We start from the raw sequence: 9,432 nt of genomic DNA, 5'->3' as shown, positions 1-9,432 counted from the left end.
CACCCCAGTACAGAGATCTGGGCCTAAATCCATCGTTTTTTTGCTCACCATGCCGTTCCAGTTTGAACCGTGCCATATGCAAATCAGTCTTGACCCTGTCCCTCATGGGAACAGTCCAGCCCGAACTGCCAAGCCAGGTCCTCCCTGGACTGGAAACAAGCATCCTAGGACCGGTTTCGGGGTTTCACCCCTCTTCAGCCAGGATAGCTTGATTCCAGTGGCATGGAGAGCAAGGGACCCACGTCTGGGCATACCCTTCCCACTCGGGGTGACAAATGCAAAAAAAACAGTTGATGGACAGAATGCAGAACAATGTCATACATTCACCCCAGTACAGAGATCTGGGCCTAAATCCATCGTTTTTTTGCTCACCATGCCGTTCCAGTTTGAACCGTGCCATATGCAAATCAGTCTTGACCCTGTGCCTCATGGGAACAGTCCAGCCCGAACTGCCAAGCCAGGTCCTCCCTGGACTGGAAACAAGCATCCTAGGACCGGTTTCGGGGTTTCACCCCTCTTCAGCCAGGATAGCTTGATTCCAGTGGCATGGAGAGCAAGGGACCCACGTCTGGGCATACCCTTCCCACTCGGGGTGACAAATGCAAAAAAAACAAAACAAAACACAAAAAAAACCCTTATGATAATAGGAACTGATAGTAAACTGGGTCTTAGCAAGGAGAATGAAGCCTTTGTTTTCATATCTGTGGCTGTTCTTCGGATATTATTAGCGGCAGGCTGGAAGGATATTGTAGTACCTTCCTTCCAGATGTGGCTGGCTAGACTCCTGGGGATTCATAACATCGAATCCTACTTATATACTCGGAAGGGAAGGAAGATGAGTAAGCTGGGGATTAGTATTTGGGCCCCCCTTAAGAGCTGGAGAGACTCTCGTTTATAAAATTGCTTAAGGTTGTATATCTTGCATCGTAATGAATCTAAGAGTTTTTGGGGTTGTTAAGAGATTCGAAATTTATTTGGTGTTTATTTCTTGTCCCCTTAATTCCTTAGTGGTTTGTCATTTTTATGTTTATTTTTATTTTTCTATGGCAGATATATAATAGCATTTTGTATATAAATGAAACATTTTCGAATCTCTGAAAGTTGGGTCATAGTTGGAATTTTGTATAAATTGAAGTATAAAATGTATCGATTATTGATTGTATCAGGTATTTTTTCTTTTTTAATAAAAAAAAAAGGAATCTCATCCGACTCAGAATAAGGAGAATAGTTAGCTCCAACAACATTAGGCAAACAATGAGTGCTGTCTATGTTAGTCTTCATTAACCTATTAAAGAAAAAGCGTTAATCTATCCCTACACTGCTACTAAGATGACATCCCTACTTAGAAAAATTCCTCAGGCAAGAAAAGGAAAGGTGTCAGTTGTGAAGACTTCCTAAGAAGTACACTCACTTTGCATTTTGAGCTCGTTCTAAGATGCTCCTTCCTACCCAAGTCCCTATCTCGCCTTTCTCTCTCCAAAATCTGCTCTCATCTGCTCTCCTCCCTCGGGCACTGTCCCTAATACAAAATCCACATACAGTAGAACACGCCCTTGTCACGCCTCTTCGGCCCGGTCTTCTCTCCGTTGAATTTACATCAAAACCTGTACCATGTCCAAAAACCATTAGGATATCCTTGAGTCCCAGGCATCTTCTTCTCTAAAAGAATCCTCCTTCTATATCGGCATTCCTGTGCACTCCCATAACGGCTTCTCCTACCAACCTAACTCCTAAAACAAAGAGCTAGTCTTCCCTAACGAGACATGTGTCCTTGCACCTGCAACAGAAACGTGTAACCAAGAAAACTTTCCATTTGCAGAATTAGCTTACTATTTCTAAAGGAGAGCCTTCCCAAGGGAACACTTTTCGGCCTACGAAAATCAGCTAAAATAAGAACCGAAAAGGCCTTTCTCTTAAACGTATATATGCGATCAGCCCTTTACACATTTTAACATACTCTTCTAATATCACATCTATAAGCATTGATTTCATTACAATCTACACATGAATAAGCAAAACTACACATATGGACTTAATATGGTGCACGTTTAATCCTAATACATCACATTATACGTGAACGAATTCATTTATGCATCCTCTAAAATGCAATCTTACATAAGCATTCTTTCCACACACATAATATACCGTTGGTATCACTTGTACATCACCTTGCTGAAAGTTCTTTGCTGAATCCTCCATAGTGAAAACATGATCACACGTACTTTGTCCCACTGGGATCTTCTCATAATAGATCGGCATGCGTCTTACACACAACTTTCCTCTCTGCTCCTTATCTAATGCTATAGGGCCATAACTCCCCTTTGATCTGTGAGATCACTCTTCATCAGTCCAATCTACTGGACTGTCTCCTGTGTCTCGTGTCTGTGTTAATTTTCTATATCTATCTTCTACCTGATCTACAAACTTTTTTTCTACATCTCTCAGCAAACATGTTAAATTGTGTCTATGAGCATATGCTGTATCTAATTCCAAAGACGGTATGAAATACTTCCTAAGCCTATCTTCTTGTTTATAATAATCGTACTTATTCAAATGCTTGTAAGCTGGAAATTCAGGAAGCACTGCATCATAGTTGGAAAAGAAATACTCAAACTGACCTCTTCCATAGAATATACTAAACAACAAACTGCATGAAATCCCATACGTAAGTGGAAGGTGGTGATACTTAATACCCTCATCCACTGAAGCAGGTAACTACATACACACATAACAGTCTTTCGCATCTATCACATCCACATACTCATATAGCAGCTTGGCGTAAACATTAAGCTTAAAATCACCTCTAGGCAAATCTATATGAAATCTACGATTCTCTTCGATTCATAAAGCTCTTTCAGCTCCTATGGTGACCTCCTTTTTGTTAGGAGTGGTAGGTGTAGGTGTCCTCTGTACCGCCACTGCCTGCTCATGTGGAATTAAATATGAAACTACGACTACTATAATTATGGAAACTATCACTCCACCTACGAATGTGCCTACTATTAATTTGGATCTACAATGTGAATCTCCAGCCTCCATAATTTCGGAAAGTTCCCAAAATTTCTTGGTTTCAACAACAACCACTCAAGAGTCTCTTTTCTCCTTCCCTCGTCACTTGTTAACCAGTTCGAACAACACTCCGAAAAGGCTGGAAATCCCCTTTGCAATTACAGTTCCTTATTTCCTTATTTATATAGTCCAGAAAAAGACTTCCCTAGCCCTCTTTCTTCTCTCGTACGGAAAGTCCCTAAATGTACTCTTCTTCCACTCGAGCCTAGGTTATCTTCTTTCTTAGACTCTTATTTACAACAAGGTTCATTCTTAGTCCAAAATAAGATCAGCTCCCAGAATCTCTAAAACATGCTGCAAAAGTTCAAGAAGAAGAATTATCATTTCAATAGATGGTGGCTCGAAACCAAACGTCGGAAAGGTCAGTTTGTGCAATATCAGGTGTCGAACTCTACTCAGAAGTGGAGGATTCAGAACCGTGAGAGTCAGCACTCCTTCGATTTCAAGTCCTGGAACCAACAGTTCAACATCGATGTTCACGTTAGGATTCTTGCTGATCACTGTCACGGACCTCGTTCTCCCTGAACTCACCACACCTGGCATCAGTTACTGCGTAAGTCCACTCTGGGGTATCGTATCTCTGACACAGTACTCTTGTTCTTTTTGACCTTCTTGGACCTCTCTGAGCCTGTTCTCTGTCACTTGGTTCCGATTCAGACGTCTCAGACACGGGAGCAAAATCTTTTTCAGGATCCAATCTCAGATTCAGTCGTCTCTGCCTTGCGGGCAAAACCTCTTCTGCTCTGGTTGCTCTTCTGCTTTCCCCTTGAATACCCTGTGCACCACTTCTTTCTTCTGCTGAATTTGACTCTACTCCACCCACAGCAACACCTCATTCATCTGAGTCAAAACCGGGGTTCTGATTGACACAACCCCCTCCAGCTTGTTCTGGTACTCGACCAGCTGCGTCAGCGACCCTCACAGCTTGACTTGCCCTCTCAAGTGGCCCTGCCACATCAGCTGGATTTTCAATCACGAGAGGGGCTGTTTCTTCTAAGGGTGCTGGAACTCTGTGGGTATGAGAGGCATGCACCCAGTTTGGCAATCCTCCGCACTTTACTGCTGTGTTCGTTACCAGTATTACCTGATAAGGGCTGTCGCCAACGAACATCCTAGTAACTCTTCCTCACGTGCTTACGGACAAGCACCCAATCTCCTGGACACAGGTCGTGACATAGATCACTCGAGGCTGGAACCGCTGTCGCCTGCACCTGCTGGGACACAGAACGGACCACATCAGCTAGTCCTTTGCAGTAATCAAGAATCCAGTCATCAGTGATATTTATCAAAGGCGTAGCTGGTACTGCTGGCAATCGCATCGCCCTCCCCATCATTATTTCATGTGGGGATAACGCAGTTCTCCTGTCTGGAACACTGCGGATACTCATAAGCACAAGAGGCAAAGCATCAGGCCACTTCAGAGACGTTGATGAACACACTTTTGCCATCCAGTCTTTCAAAGTCCCATTAACCTGCTCTACAATCCCAGAAGCCTCTGGTCGATAGCTGCAATGTAGTGTCTGATCCACATTCAATGCGACACAAAGCAACTTCATGATTTCACTGTGGAAATGTGTTCCTCTGTCTGATTCCAAAGAGGTTGGAAAACCGAACCTTGGGATACGCTCCCTCATTAACAGCCTAGCTACTATGAGAGTGTCGCACCTACATGTTGGGTAAGCCTCCACCCACCTTGAGAAAACACACATCACGACCAGAATGTACCTCAACCCATTACACTTGGGCATCTCAATGAAATCCAACTGCAACCTATTGAAAGGCCCACCCGACCTCCCAATGTGACTCAAAGTAACCACCGTTTTCTTTCCAGCATTCATCTGTTGACATGTAACACACCTCTGACACACTGCTTCAGCAACCGCACAAAATCGTGGATTGTACCACGTGTGTCTGAACACACGCACCATTGCATCCCTTCCCAGATGTACCATGTATCAGCATAGCCATCAGGCTCAATAGATTTTCTGGTAACACCGCTCGACCATCACTTGAAACCCACACGTCAACGTCTCCTTTCTCACATCCCGATCTGATCCATCCATCTCGTTCCTGCTCTGAAACCTCATCCTGCAACCGCCTGAGTTCCTCCCAAGTGTCTGCCATGGCTAACATCATGCTGAGCTTGGTTCTTTCTTGGCTGTCTCCTGTGTAACCTCCTGTAAATATACATCCTTGCTCTGCACAGAAACGGGCAACTTCATCGATGTAATTATTGCCTAAGGAGACAAAATCAGTCCCCTTCCCATGTGCCGCACATTTTACAACTGCGATTTCCTTAGGACATTGCAATGCATCTAGTAACTTTCTCACATACTCACCGTTCCTAATAGGCGAAGCAGATGATGTCATAAATCCCCTCTGTGACCATAACTGTCCGAAGTCATGAACCACACCGAACCCATACTGGCTGTCAGTGTAGATCGTGATTCGGATTTGATCAGCGGCCAAACAGGCACGAGTCAAGGCAATGATTCAGCTACCTGTGCGGAGTGTACTCCTTCTAGACAAGCAGCCTCAAAAACTCCTGTGATTGTACATACAGCAAATGTTGCTCTCAACTGACCAACATTGTCTCTTAGGCATGAACCATCTACAAAGAAAATTTCATCAGGGTCAGGCAGTGGTTCATCGACAATTTCAGGTCTCGGTTTGGTGCATAGTTCGGTCATATCGAGACAATCATGGTCCTCACAATCTTCCCCATCTGTATTCGGTATAGGCATCAATGTAGCAGGATTTAAGACAGAACACCTTTCCAGAGTCACATTCTCTGCGGCAAGTATGACTTGCTCATATCGTGTTAATCTATTGTTTGTCAGCTGCTGTGTCTTAGTCCTTGTCATTAACAATTCAACAGCGTGTGACACGTACACTGTCAAAGGATGACCCATCACAATGCTTTTACATCTTTCAATGCTGACACCTGTTGCAGCAACGGACTTGAGACATCCGGGCAACGCAGAAGCTATTGGATCTAAAGTAGCTGAGTAATAGGAAACTGGTCTACGGACACCTCCATGACTGAGTCAAGACTGACAATGCGCAACCCTCTCTCTCGCAACAGAACAGTGAGAAAGCCTTGTTGTAATCAGGCATTCCCGAAGCTTGGGCACGTCACACGCCCTCTCTCAGCTTTAAGAACGACACCAAACAGACGTGGTTCCATGGTACCGGATCACTCTCATCTTTGTGCGTCAGCCTCTGTAAAGGCTTTGCCTCAAAAGAAAAGTTGGGAATCCATTGACAACAGTAGCCAACCATCCTCAAGAACACTCAGGCCTCCTGCTGAGTGGTAGGCACAGCCATATTCATAATTGCCTCAATTTGGTCTGGTGACACCTTCCTCTTGCCTTTCTCGATTCTGTGACCCAAGAACTGTACTTCGCTCATACAGTACTGCAACTTGTTCGGAGACACCTTGTGTCCATTCTCTGCCAAATGATTCAGTAGTGCTATTGTATCAATCCTGTAAGCGTCTTCTGTTTCTGAGGCAATGAGCAGATTGTCTATACATTCCACAGGAACTGAGTTCTGTGGCAACACGAGACTCTCAAGATTCTTTTTCAAGATCTGATTAAAGATCGATGGACTCTCTGTATATCCTTGAGGGATACGATACCACGTTAACACACAATTTTCCAACCGGAAAGCAAAAAGAAATTGGCTTTCCTCATGGAGCGGTATCGAGAAGAAAGCTTGACACAAGTCAATCACTGTAAACCACTTGGCTTCACATGGGATCTGAAACAATATCACTGATGGATTCGGTACCACTGGACAACATGGAACAACTATCATGCTGACCTTTCACATGTCCTGCACGATCCTGAGTTTCCCGCTCGGTTTCTATAGTCCCATGATGGATGAGTTACATGGGCTACCCATTATCTCCTTCAGAATCCCTTGCTTGATCATAGACTCGATTACAGGTTTGATCCCTGCAATAGTCTCGGGTGACAAGTTATACTGAGGCGTTTGGGGGAATTCAACATTTTGCTTAACTTGAATATTCACTGGTTCTACGCCTTTGATCAACCCAATCTCTTCTGTGAAGTCCCACACCTCACGAGTCACAGAGTCTCTCAGATCGAGTGGAAGCTCTTCCACTGTCACCACAGGGTACATTTCTATACACAGGTGCTGATTGGCGACCCTAAAGGTGGCATCATCGTCTTTTGTCTGTACTTCAACTCCCTTAGGTGTGCAATAGATGGTACAATTTAACTTGCACAATAGATCTCTTCATAATAGGCAGACTGGACTCAAGTCGCACACCACAAACTGATGTCGATCTCGGAAAGTTCCTATTCTCACAGGGATCGGTTCGGTCAATGGGCTAGTCATTTTCTTGTTCGCTACTCCAACAACTTGGATCGATTATCCTGAGAGGGGTAGATTAGGAACCACTGCTGATCTTACAGTAGATTGGGTAGCACCAGTGTCAACCAAAAAGGTGGTTGGATGACCGTCAACATCCGCCTCCACAAACGGTCCCCTCTGGTCTACCTCCAAGACTGCTCCAAGTGTGCAGTCTTCCTCCCCCCTCGGGTACCGTCATGCCAACGGATCTGGGCTGTACTCATCATACCCTTCAAAAAGAGGCATCTGCTGGTAAGTCCGAGTTTCCTGCGGGACTCTCGGTGGCTGGGGAACTTGTACCTGCAGACTGAACGTCCCCCCTTTCATCTATCTTGGCCTTATCACGGTATTGACCACTTCAGGTACAGGTAACTGAGCTACCTCTACCTCCTCCTGTACCTGGTTTGCTGGTTTCAAGGGACACTCGCGTTTCCAATGTCCGATCTGGTGACAAAGATGACACGCGGTGGTCTTCTTCAATGTCGCCACATCCATTCCCATCTTAGGGTCTACAGGTTTCCCTCTTCCCTTACCTTGTACATTCTGATTCCCTTGATTATTTCCCTGTCTTCTTCCTAATGTCCCTAGATTAGGTTGGACCTGAGCCATTTGCATTTGGACAAGCATCAGTTTGTCTTTCAACTTCCGGTGTTTCAAATCTACTTCATCACTACAGTACCATGCATACCGCAAGATTTCATCCACTGGCTTGTTCTGCCAGCAAATCAAATGTTGCTGTATCATGAGACTAACCTCCGGTCTCAATCCCAGAACAAACTTCGAAACAAACTGTCCCATGTCCTTGGGGTCTAAGGTATCCAACGCACTGTATTGCCTGAAAGCTTGCAAGAGTCGTTCATAAAAAACGTGCACAGTCTCCTTTAGTTCCTGAACAGTTCGATCTATCTTAACCCAATCAATATCTTGAGGCAAGATCTTCAGCTTCAACCATGTGATCACTTGTTCAAACTTTTTCATGACTATAGGTGACGGGCCATTCGTGACAGAATCCCTGTCTTGTTCAGAAGTTGGCCATTCAACTGCATCTTTACAAGCTGACCATAAATCACCTGGTACTACAAGGTCGAAAAATGTATTCAGATCAATCCTCAAAACTTTCGAAATTTTGACAAAACGGTCAACCTGCTTGTACCATTCTACAGGTTTTTCCCTCAACCGAGGAAAATTGTTCGTAAATGCAGGCAGATCACCCCTACTCCAAGGCACATGTACGTATCCTCCATTCTGTACCTCTCGTAAAGGTAATTCTCTACCCTTAACATCCCTCCACCCGGAGGCGGCGTCTCTCCTACATTCTTTTTGGAGCTCTTCTTCTTGGACCACCTTTCCTCCCATTTATCAAGCATGATCCATCCACGCATCCCTACAATAAAATCTCTGATGTATGTCCTCAATCCTATGACCCTTTTCTCTTCCAGTTCTTGATCACTATACTGCAACCTATGGCTTCCCTGCAACAACTTCATTTTGGACAAATCCACCTCGTGCTTCTTTGCCAATTCCGTCAGTCTCTCATGCGCAGTCCTCGCCTTGCGAGTCACATCTTTTGTTACAAAAAGCAGCTCATCTTGTTCATAAATTTCTATCCTGTCCAAAGGCAGATTTCCGCTAATTATTTCATCTACCTCTGCTTTCAACCTCACTACATCCAACATCCTCGCCCTCATGGCACCTCTCTACATTTCTCGACAAGCTGCGCCATCCCGTTCATCATACTTGCAGCTCTGATCTCGGGTCCTACTCTCTTCTGTTATATTCCTAGAAACTGGTCTATTTCCCGAATTATTTTGCTCACCATTTCCTGCCGTCTTCTCACTCTGGTTCCTCACAGGTGGTACCCACATTCTCAAATCTGATCTCGACTCGGCCAAGGACCTTGGTCTTACTGGTCTCACATCCACCTGTCCCCTAGAGGAGTCTGCGTGGCTGGTAATGTCTCGGAGCCTGTGCTATTTCGCTCAT

The sequence above is a fragment of the Triturus cristatus genome, chromosome 4_2, assembly GCF_964204655.1.
Source record: "Triturus cristatus chromosome 4_2, aTriCri1.1, whole genome shotgun sequence".
Classification (NCBI taxonomy): Eukaryota; Metazoa; Chordata; class Amphibia; order Caudata; family Salamandridae; genus Triturus; species Triturus cristatus.
The sequence above is the reverse complement of the archived record's forward strand: the minus strand, read 5'-3'. Positions refer to the sequence as shown.